Source organism: Capra hircus, chromosome 3, assembly GCF_001704415.2.
Source record: "Capra hircus breed San Clemente chromosome 3, ASM170441v1, whole genome shotgun sequence".
Classification (NCBI taxonomy): domain Eukaryota; kingdom Metazoa; phylum Chordata; class Mammalia; order Artiodactyla; family Bovidae; genus Capra; species Capra hircus.
Window position 1 is genome coordinate 105,211,912 of NC_030810.1, and position 12,715 is coordinate 105,224,626.

Here is a 12,715-nt window from a genome sequence, read left to right on the forward strand (position 1 = left end):
TGAAGAGATTCACGTTTTGGATCTTAGAGAAATTCAAGAGCTAACAGACCCCACACCAGAGGAATTAACATAAGATGACTTGATGGAGATGAGTGCTTCCAGACCAGTGCCAATGAGCACTGATATAACACAATCTGGCAGAAGAGTTCTGATTATTCAAGACTGCTTTTGATTTCTTTCACATGGCGCCTTCATGATACAGACTCTGAAACCAAAGCACATGGTGGGAGACGGATTGGTACCATACAGAAACATTTTTAAAGAAATGAAAAAGCAAAAAAGTCAGACAAAAATTACAATGTATTTCCACAATGTCACACTCTCTGCTTCTCATCTGCCTCCATCACCTCTTCTGTCTCACCACCCCTGCAACAGCAAGACCAACCTCCCTTCTTTCTCCTCTTCCTCCTCAGCTGACACAATGTGAAGACAAGGAGGATAAAGGCCTTTTTCATGATCCACTTCTACTTAATGAACAGTAAATGGTCACCATGCCAACAGTTAATAAACTTATCTGTTGTGTATATATGCATGTCTTTATGTGAAAATCTAATAACTGTATGGCAAGAACTGTGTGAGATGTTTCTGCGTCATCATCATTATCATTGCCTAAGTATTAGAACATCATGTGCAAGACTTATACTGAAATGAATAGCCTACGCTTACAGAAGGTGATATTTAATATAAAATTAACAACATGTTAGCTTTATTACTGATTTATAACTTTGCTTTCAAAGAGTTACATTACCGTACAGTATGCCTCTCTCTTGTAATCAGAGAAACCTTGTATCAGCCTCTCATATTTTTTAAAATGTAACGATGTTTACAATCCTGTACATGAATATTGACTAAATGTTACTTTTGTTCAGTCTTTAAGTCATGTCTGACTGTTTGCAACCCCACAGACTGCAGCACGCCAGGTTTCCCTGTCCTCCGTTATCTCCCAGTTTGCTAAAACTCATGTCCACTGAGTGGTGATGCTATCTAACCATGCCATCCTCTGCTGTCCCCTTCTTCTTTTGCCTTCAGTTTTTCCCAGCATCAGGGTCTTTTCCAAAGAGTTGGCTCTTTGCATCAAGAGGCCAAAGTATTGAAGCTTCAGCTTCAGCAACAGATGTTCCAATGAATATTCAGGGTCGATTTCCTTTAAGATTGACTGGGTTGATCTCCTTGCCATCCAAGAGACTCTCAAAGTCTTCTTTAGCACTACAGTTCGAAAGCATCAGTTCTTCAATGCCCACTCTTCTTTATGGTCCAACTCTCACAAACATACATGACTACTGAAAACACCATAGCTTTAACTATACGAACCTTTGTTGGCAAAGCAATGTCTCTGCTTTTTAATATGCTGTCCAGGTTTGTCATAGCTTTCCTTTCAAAGAGCAAACATCTTTTAATTTCATAGCTGCAGTCACCATCTGCAGTGATTTTGGAGCCCAAGAAAATAAAATCTATCACTGCTTCCACTTTTCCCCCTTCTGTTTGCCATGAAGTGATGGGACCTGATGACATGATCTTAGTTTTTTTAAGGACTATAATATTGTAAGCCATAAAATTTCTGTAACAATTCATTCATCTACAGGCCAGGGTACCATGAAGCAATCCTATCAATTACACTAGGCTACTATCAAGCCATCATAGCATTGTTTCTTCATTATCAATACAGGAATCCTTATACCAGTAAATAAATATGAATTTCTTTATCACATCATCTTTTCATTTTTCATGTCCAGTTGACACGTATGCCTACACTGTTCTGTATCATATAAGACAATACTAACACAATGACAAATGATTTATCCTATAAACAGACAACACAAACCTAAAGTATCAATGAACACAGTATTATAAATGTATTTTGTCTTCCTTATGATTTTCTTAATAACATTTTCTTTTCTCTAATTTACTTTATAGCAAGAATCCTCCAGCCTTTTCTTTCTATACTTTTTGTTTGATTCTTGGTACTCACCTTTCAATGCTTCCTCTAACCTTAACTGTCATAACACACCAAAATAAACGGAAGACCTTCATAAAGAAAAAGGCACTCTAATCTCAAAAATGACATGAAAGATGAACTAAAGCAACAAAACAAAACATAAGTGCTACAGGACTGTGCTCACATAATGCTCTTTGGACAAAGACCTGCATGGTTTAGGTACATAATGAACACTTTGGCACACTGACAAAGCTTTCTTCATAACCTTGTCACCAGCTGACGTTTACCCTCGCCATGTGGTGTTCACTCTCCCAGGACAGGGGATACAAATCAACGGTTCCTGAAACATCTTATCCATTATTGGCAAACGAGCAACAGAATAATTTTTTAAAACATGACTCAAGCCAAGTTATCTGTTTCCCATGCCTCCAATCTTGCTCTCTTTACCCACCAAATCAATAAATTAAACTGGCATTAAATCAAAGTGGTGATGTTTCTAGAATCCAAGTCAGTTCCTACTGATTTCCTGCTTAAAACTCAATGAGCTCTCCTTTTTGACAGATTAAAAATCAAATCCAAGGTTCTCTAAGACCTGAACACTGCTTAACTTTTCTATCATCACTCACTCAGACAACTGAATCAAATGACTTACTATTTTTGAAACAAATGTATTGTTGTTTCATAATCTCATGGTCTGCAGACATTCTTCTATTTGCAATATCCTTCTCTGGCCCCATTCGCCAAAAATTTCTTATTGCTCCTTCTAAACCAAGATGAAACATCTCATTTTGCGAATCATTCCCTAAGCCATAGTATACATAGGAAACTATTTACCCTTTTCTAGGCCGCCAGGGTACCTTATACACAAGCTATTATTACAGCACTTATCACTTTGTACTGTAGCTGTTCCTGTCTGTACCCCCTACTAAGCTGACATCCTACAGGCAGAGGCCATGTCTTACTCATTTCAGTACAATCGCTGCCAAATACTGGACTCAATTCATGACTGTGGGATGTATAAATGAGTAACTGAAAGGATTCCTGAATATATATTTAAATTTAAAGAATTATAGAAATAAATGGTAGAGGAAACTTAAATGTCTTAATCTAAGTGGGCTACAAGCTTCACCCTCAAAAATCTGCAAAGTAAACAAAAAGCAGATGTGGAAAAGTCAAGAGCATGACTCATAAAAAACACAGACTCACTGGTGATTCTTACTGCCTGGTCAATGAGAAATCCTTTGCATCTGGTTCATCAAGTTCTTCTAGGAAATTATACTCTGGATTGTCATCATTTGCTTCCTCTAGGAAAAGAAAATGTTTCAGATACTTTTTCCCTACTGTGAACTCATACCTCTAAAGAATATTTAAGATGTTCAGCACCATAAGAATCTATTCCAATACAACACACTTATTCTGAAGATTCAATTTTTTATTTATTTTTTGACCATGCCATGAGGCTTGCAATATCTTAGTTCCCTGACCAGGAATTGAACCCAGGCCCACAGCAGTGAAAGCAAAGATTTCTAACCAGTGGAACCCCAGGGAACTCCCTATTCTGCAGTTTTTACACAACTAGTCTTTCTTTTTTTCCCTCAGTGCCGGTGTACAAATCATTTCCCATAGCTGATTCATCTCACCTATTCTCCTTGCTAATCTACGTTCCTTCCTTCCTTCGAACAAGTCCCTCCCAACATGAAGCCTACACAACCCACTGGACCAATCTCATCCATTGAGGGCAGAAACTAAAAGGAAGAAGGAACACAACACTAGACCCTGGGAAAAGGAGACCTCACATACAGTAACTTACCGAAAAATGAAAAGATAGAGAAATATTGTGCAAATGAAGGAACAAAGAAATCACAAGACCAAATAAATGAAGAGGAAATAGCCAAACTACCTGAAAAAGAATTCAGAGAGATGATAGTAAAGATGATCCAAACTCTCGAAAACAGAATGGAAAAAATGACAGAATCAATGAACACATTTAACAAGGATCTAGAAGAAATAAAAAATAAACAGGGATAGACAATACAATTACTGAAACTAAAAATACTCTAGAAAAAAATCAATACTCAAATAATTAAGGTAGAAAACAGATAAGTGAGCTAGAAGATAGAATGGCAGGAATAACTGCTGAAAAGCAGAATAAAAGAAAAAGAATGAAAAAAATTGAGGATAGTCTCAGAGACCTCTGGAACAATACTAAACACATTTGAATTATAGGGGTCTCAGAAGAGGAGAAAACGGGTCTGAGAAATTTTTTGAAGAGATTATAGTTGAAAACTTCCCTAACATGGCAAAAGAAATAATCAAATCCAAGAAGCACAGAGAATCTCATTCACGGTAAACCCAAGGAGAAAGGCGCCAAGACACATACTAATCAAAGTAACAAAAAATAAAAACAAAGAAAAAATATTAAAAGCAGCAAGTGAAAAGCAATAACTAAACTGGAGAAGGAGTTCATCAAGGCTGTATATTGTCACCCGGCTTATTTAACTCATAGGCAGAGTATATCATGCGAAATGCTTGGCTGGATAGCTCACAAACTGAAATCAAGACTGCCAGGAGAAAGATCAACAACCTCAAACACGCAGATAATGCCACTCTAAAGGCAGAAAGCAGAGGAACTAAACAGCCTCTTGGTAAGGGTGAAAGAAGAGAGTGAAAAAGCCTGGCTTAAAACTCAACATTCAAAAAACAAAGATCGTGGCATCCAGTCCCATCACTTCATGGCAAATAGATGGGGAAAATGTGGAAATAGTGACAGATTTTATTTTCATGGGCTCCAAAATCAATGCAGATGGTGACTGCAGCCATGAAATTAAAAGATGCTCCTTGGAAGAAGAGCGATGACAAACCTAGAAAGCATATTAAAAAACAGAGACATTACTTTGCCAACAAAGGTCTATAAAGTTAAAGCTGTGGGTTTTCCAGTAGTCATGTATGGATGTGAGAGTTGGACCATGAAGAAAGCTGAGATCAAAGAATTGATGCTTTTGAATGGTGGTGCTGGAGAACACTCTTGAGAGACTCTTGGATAGCAAGGAGATCAAACTAGTCAATCCTGAGGGAAATTAATCCTGAATATTCACTGAAAGAACTGATGCTGAAGCTGAAGCTACATTGCTTTGGCCACATTGGAAAAGACCCTGATACTGGGAAAGATTAACGGCAGGAGGAAAAGGGGGTGACAGAGGATGAAATGGTTGGATGGCATCACCAGCTCAATGGACATGAGTTTGAGTAACTCCAGGAGATAGTGAAGGTCAGGGAAGCCTGACATGCTGCAGTCTGTGGGGTCACAAAGAGTCGAACACGACTTAGCAACTGAACAACAACATACAAGGGAAACCCCATAAGATTAACAGCTGATCTTTCAGGAGGAACTCTGCAGGCCAGAGGGAATGGCAGGCTATATTTGAAGTACTGAATGTGAAAAACCTACAACCAAGATTACCCTACCTGGCAAGGATCTCATTCAATATTGATGGAGAAATCAAAACCTTTGCAGACAGGTAAAAGTTAAAAGAGAATTTAGCAGCACCAAACCAGCTTTACAACAAATGTTACAGGGACTACTATAGACAGGAAACACAAGAGAAGGAAAAGACCTACAAAAACAAATCCAAAACAATTAAGAAAATGTCAATAGGAACATATATATAAATAATTACTTTAAATGTAAATGGATAAAATGTTCCAACCAAAAGACACAGACTCCTGAATGGATACAGGAACAAGACCCATATACATGCTGTCTACAAGAGACACTCTTCAGACCTAGAGACACATATAGACTGAGAGGATGGAAAAAGACATTCCATAGCAATTCTTATATAAGATAAACTAGACCTTAAAATAAAGAATATTATAAGAGATAAGAAAGAAGTAATTTGCTTACTGCCCACCTAACAGCTTCAAATTGGTAACATGAAAATAATTAGCTGAAAATTGTAAAAAACCAACTAATTGTAAGCTGAAATCTACCTAAGTTAATCATTTTTAAAAGGCAAAGAAAGGAGAAAAAACAACTCAAGGTATGTAAATCAATTTTAAAAGAACAATTAAAATTCTGCAAGAATAAATACCAATCCAGAGAAAGGTTTAACCACGAACACCTGCAGCCTGAAAACATAATTTAACAGTGTATATCGATTGTAACACAATGCTGATACTTCAAAATAAACCAAAATGTTACTTAACAAAAGCAAAACAACAAAAAGAATAGGCACTAAATTATAACAGCAATTACTCTGGGGCTTCCTTGGTAGCTCAGCTGGTAAAGAATTTGCCTGCTAATGCAGGAGACATCGGTTCAATTCCTGGGTCGGGAAGATCCTCTGGAGAAGGGATAGGCTACCCACACCAGTATTCTTGGGCTTCCCTGATGGTTCAGCTGGGAAAGAATCTGCCTGCAATGCGGAAGACCTAGGTTTGATCCCAGGGTTGGGAAGATCTCTGGGAGAAGGGAACAGCTACCCACTCCAGTATTTCTAGCCTGGAGAATTCCATGGACTATCCATGGGGTTGCAAAGAGTCAGAGACGACTGAGCAACTTCCACTTTCACTCTGAGTAGTAAGATTATGAGTGATTTTTATTTTTTTTCTTTCAACTTTTCAATATTTTCCAAAATGCACATATATGAATTTTTAATCTTTCTTCTTTCTTCCTTTCTACTTTTTATGTGACATTTCTATTTGGTCAAAAAAAGTTACTTGGCGGGGGCAGGTGGTGGTAAAAGGGAGTCAAAATGTACTTCTTTTACTGGTATTATTTGCTTAGTCACTAAGCCGTGTCCAACTCTTTTGCAACCCCATGGATTGTAGCCTACCAGACTCCTCTGTCCATGGAATTTCCCAGGCAAAAATACTGGAGTGGGTTGCCATATCCTTCTCTAGGAGATCTTTCTGACCCAGGGTCCAAATCCGCATCTCCTGCACTGACAGGCACATTTTTTTTTTTACCACAGAGCCACTGAGATGGTGGTATACTTGTACATACAGCTAACAGAAGTATTACAAGGTGGGAGAATCAACTTTCAATTATCCAGATTAATGAGGGGCAGTAGTACTACTGATAATACTATAACAAAAATGTTTCTTTTATCTACATTTGATATTTTTTATTTTATTTATCTATTCTTGGACATTAACTGACAATTAAACCCCCTTGAGCCCCTACTTAATTTCACATTCCATCTCTAGCACTTTAATTCTGCATTTTCTTCCATTCCTTCTGGTCTTCATGTCACAAACATACCACAGCCAAGGAGAAAATTTAAGTCACGTGGTTGCAAGACTAGCTATTTCCCTTTCCACTCCACTGTACAAATTATCACTGGGACTTTCATCCTTCCCTCTCTAATTTCATCATTTGATTTCCTTTTCCCAAAATCTCTCCTAAATCTACTCTCAAAGATCAACCTTTAAATGTAATATTTTTCTCAGGTATCAATATATCTCCTTTGTCGCTAAGTGTTAAATAAAGTACCTGCACTTAAAACTCTCCTGCCTCCTTGACTTTCACTATTATTGATACTTCTCAAGGTTTCCCTTCTCTATCATTTTCTACCATGTTCCTTTCCATGAGAAGAACCACAATCAAAACTTTTTTCATTCTACATCTTAACAAACTTCAATCTCAGTTTTCTATTTTTCCTTGATGGCCCCAATGTAACCTCACACTCCCCATATCTAAAGTTGAACTCATTTTAACCCCTCAAATACCTCCCCACAAAGGCATGCTTCACCATCCCCCAACCCAGATAAATTAAATGTTATCAGTCTCTGAGTAATATTAATTCTTTCTTTCTAATGTCTCTAAGACACACCCTTTCTTCTCAATACTTTACAAGGTCTCAAAGACATAACAGCATGACTCTGTATAGTAATCTGAATTTATCCTTTCTATTTGAAACCCTGTTACCCGCCCATACAAACACAGCACTTTTACATTTTTGTAGAAAATGCTATTCTATTTCCACTCCTTTACCCTAAACCATTGAATCCACCAAGATCCAGTTTCAAAAATCTTAATTACTTGTACCTCACTTCCATTCAATCACATATTGTTCTAAACTGCACCAAATGAATCAGGCGCTTGTGTCTTCTCTTCCCAACTAGATTATAAGTGTTCTGAGGTCAGAAGTATGCCTTCTGCTTCTTTTTATTTATTGGTGAGCAATAACCTTCAGGAAAAGTTCAAACATTCAAGCGTAAAAAACAAAGCCCATCACAATCTAAACACAATCTAACACCCTGACATCATCTTTCACTACCTCTCCTGCCTCTGCTCAGACTGTTCTTCGGCTAAGATACTCCATGCCACCATTCCATCAAATCACAATTCATCCTTCAGGTCCTAAGGGTTATGGCATCTCTGGAGAGCCTTGCCAAATGCCATAGGCAGTAGTCTCTCCCTTATAGCTGCTGCCCCTCCTCAAGGCCCACTTCATAAACAGCCACCAAATATTAATAGGCCATACACAGTTCATCCCTATAGAAATGGTGAAAAGATAAAAAAGGAAAGAGGGCTTCCTTGGTGGTCCAGTGGTTAAGAATCCACTTTGCAATGCAAGGGACACCGGTTCCTGATCCCTTCTCTAGGAAGATCCCTCCAGCCGCGTGGCAACTAAGCCTGTGTGCTACAACTACTGAGGCAGTACCCCCAGAGCCCGCGCTCCACCGTGAGAGAAGCCACTGAAGTGAGAAGCTTGCACATGACGACGAGAATAGCCCCCACTCTCTGCAACTAGAGAAAGCCCGCGTGCAGCAACAAAGACACACCACAACAGAACAAATACATAAACCTTAAAACAAAAAGGGAAAGAAAAGAATACGGAAGATGATCAAGGAAATGGGAGGGGAGAAGAAAGTTTCTACCCTTTCATAATGTTCAGCGCTGACCCTTACAAAGACCAATGCTCCAATTCCAAACCCAACCAGGCTCCCCTTTCAGAAATGCTGTTCTGTAAAGGCACTGCAGAGAGTGCAATGACCAGCGCAAAGGCGATGACAAGCTGGTACTAACAAGGTAAATGGAAGCCAAAGATCTTCCATGTCTCACCTCCTTCTTCCTTGACCTCTTCACTAGGCTCTTCTGAAAAAGGCTCCTTAGCGACAGGATGATCGCCTCGGTCTTCTTGAGTAGCTGACCCAGGTCTGAGTGCAATTTTCTTCCCTCTCCTTGAGCTATTGGCCTGGAGTTTACTTTACAAGGTGTGTATTCACAGGCTGGGAAGACTCCAAGGAAGGAAGGGTGAGTCCCTGAGAGATGGCCACATCCACAGCTTCCAGAACTGCCACATTTGTGTCCTCAGTGAGCATCCTAGAGCTCAAAGATGGGTCCTCCATACCAAGCTGAATGCCTGCATCCTGCACTTCCAGGTCAGCTGCTCTGCCATGACTTGGACTCCAGGACAGGGACACTGACCCCAGGTCTTTAACTTGGGCAGATTCTGGTTTAACAGCTGACTGCAGGTCTAAGTCATCTTCCTCCTGGTTGCCCTGATGCTGTGGGGACTCTGTCAATGTAGTTCTTCTCTTCTTACAGGGCAACATTTTCCAAGTCCCACTTTTGTTCCATCCTGAAAGGATAAAGGCAAGTTCTTATCACTTTCCTATTAATTAATGGTAATAAATTTCCTCAGATATACTTTTCAGAGAAGCCAATGGCAACCCACTCCAGTACTCTTGCCTGGAAAATCCCATGGACGGAGGAGCCTGGTAGGCTGCAGTCCATGGGGTCACAAAGAGTCAGATACGACTGAGCGACTTCACTTTCACTTTGCACTTTCATGCATTGGAGAAGGAAATGGCAACCCACTCCAGTGTTCTTGCCTGAGAATCCCAGGGACAGTGGAGCCTGGCGGGCTGCCGTTTATGGGAGCGCACAGAGTCGGACACGACTGAAGCGACTTAGCAGCAGCAGCAGATATACTTTTACTTATTCAAGTTCAAACACGAACACTGTACTTTACACCAAATGCAATCTCCCATTCGGTGGGAAGTAAGAGACAGAATGCCTGAGTTCAGATCCTAACTCTATAACTGATTACTGTGTTATCTTGCCTGAGTGACTTCACCTACCCAAATTTTGGTTTCCTCAACTATAAAAGATAATAATTTTTCTAACCTTATGGAGTTGTTATAAGAATTAAATAGTAAATGATTAGTAAGTGTTAATTATTACTATTACCATCAGGGAGGTAGGATAGCGTGATGTTGAGAGCAAACTGTGGAGTCAAACCATCTGGATTTGTTTCCCAAGTAAGCTTTGTGACCTTGCATAAGTTACTTTACCTGAATTTCATTTCTTCAGCTATAAAATGAAACAAAAATCGCACTTCCATCATTAAATAGTAATTTATTAGATCAATAAATGTTTCCCATTGTTGCTTTTATAAACAGGTATTTCCCTTAACAGAAAGAATCCAAAAGCAAAGTGTGGTTGTTTAAAAAGGTTAGACTATATTAACAAAAATTTTGTATTGAAAACAAGAGAGATTCCTAACTTTTGTGTATACTATGATATTTCTGAACAGTTGACTTCAATTCCAAATATCACTCTTTAATGGCAACAACAACCTAAAGTGCAGATTATCTTCTCATATGTTCTTATAGCATCTATTTGCAAACCTCTTTTTTTGTACGTACCACTTTTATGATTGCTTCTTGGCTCTTCCCCACTAGCTACGTGCTTTCTCACAAACTATGTGCTTTTTGAAGGAAAAGATTCTTTCAATGAGTACCTCTAGAATTCCAGGGACAGGGGAGCCTGTTGGGCTGCCATATATGGGGTCGCAGAGAGTCAGACACGACTGAAACGACTTAGCAGCAGTACTCAGAAATATCTGCCCTACTGGAGACAATCATTAAGTGTTCCCTGAATGAATGAATGAATGAGTGTGTGAACTGTTTTGTGCATACTCTATGCAGGTTGGACCAAGAGCATTATATGAAAACTAACTGCATCTTTCTACCCCAAAAAACTTTACTCTCAATAAGATAGGTCCAAGAATAGAACATGCTGCCTTTGTTAGTGAGTTCTTCATCACTAACAATGTTCAAGTAAGGCCTGAATGCCCATCTACCAAGGCGCTAGATGAAAACCTGGATTAGAGGACAGCAACATAAAAGTGCTTTCTAAGAGTTTGAACTACAAGGTTAGTTTTAAACTGCTTTAATTCCGTTTCTCCAGGACACTGGGAGAGACTCCCCAGCCCAGACCAAATGAACTTCTGTCCCTATCTTGATCATCACAGTTAAATTAACAAGATTCCTCTGATAAGGGAATGGTTAGGGAGAATTAAGGATCGTGGCATTAGTTTAGGCAAGTCATATTTTAGATAAATCATTGAGGTCCAAAAAGGCGGGGGTTGCGGGGGCGGGGGATGAAAAGAAAGGCAGCTACTATTCACTCAGTAGCCTGCAGGGATCTTCTCAGGCACTTCAAACACAAAAGAGGTTCTAAAGAGGCCCCCTCTTTGGGAACTGCAGTCAAACCAACAGGGTGAATGAATGCAAATAAGGAGGCGGCCCTAGCGCGAACTCCTCCTGGGTAAACATTTCACAAAGGGGTACAAACTGCGCTTTTCACCTCAGCGCCTAGCGCTGACTCAGTCCCCACTCCCAGCTAGACGTCTTCACTCCCCTACCTCCGTCACGCACCCCGCACCAGCCCTCGGACCCGACCGCCTCAGCCTGAACATCCTTCGCCCGGACGTCCGCTCCAAACTGCCTCTTCCCGCCCTACAGGACACAACCCGTACCCTCACCAGCCGGCCCGCTCCCGCGGAAACTCAGCTTCCTTATCACCGGAAGTCAGACAACGGCAGCGACTTACTAACGCATCCCCGGGTCGCGCCGCGCCGGGGTGTCAAGGAGCACGCTCCCAGCCCAGGCGCCATTCTATTTTAGGGCACAATGAAGCCAAAGCGCGAGCACTTCCGTTGTTGGCAAAAATATTTAAAGGCACTACCTTGCCTTTAAACAACACTGGGAGTTTAAGGTTCAGTGGTTTAAGTTGACAGTCCTCGCTGCAAAACACCTGGAATATGCAACCAAGGAAATGGAGAATTCATAAAATTTAAGAAAGAGAAATCCTGGGTTACAAATAGTGCAGTTTCCTGAATAAAGAGAAGGTAGTCTTGAATTCAATCCATAGTAATTATTCATATCTGTATAACACTCTCCTTACAAAATGCTTTCACTTACGTTATCAAAGGTGATTTTTTTTAATCTTTACAATAAATTCTATAGGACAATGGCTATTATACCTTCCAGTTTATACAGGACACATTTTAGGCTCAGCTGGGTAGATGATTTTTACAAACATACACATCTATCAGATGGAATCAGGTATCCTGACTCTAGCTTCTAATGCATTAATACGGTGTCCAGGAAGGTGCTTGGAGCATAGTCGACGGCCAATAAATTCAATACATGTATTTTGAATGGATGAATAACTCCTAGAACGATGTTCTTTTCTCTTTCCTAGAAGGACAGAAGGTCAAAACTAGAAAAGTACATTCAACTCTCTCACTTTACAGGTAAACCATCAACATTTATATATTTAAGTAATTTATTTGACTTGATTCTGTCTGTAAACAGAATCTGCAAAATAAAAGGATCCACAGCTCAAAATGGTGAAGTTGATGTAATCATGGAGATAACCGCCAGCAGTCTGACTCTAATGTGAATCACACTAACTCTTCCATTCCAAAGATGTCTCTAGAAGCTTGGCTTTTCATTTGTGTCCTGCTTTTTGAAACTACA

The 12,715-nt window shown here is 39.8% G+C and overlaps 1 protein-coding gene across 1 annotated transcript in view; it reads right to left on the reverse strand.

Annotated features, from left to right (window-relative positions):
* Window positions 1–11,712, reverse strand: part of YY1AP1 (YY1 associated protein 1) — a 32,991-nt gene extending 21,279 nt beyond the window's left edge. Inside the window, 2 exon segments of the mRNA XM_018046267.1 lie at window positions 9,006–9,525; window positions 11,596–11,712. The gene's annotated coding sequence lies outside the window, so the exon portion shown is untranslated.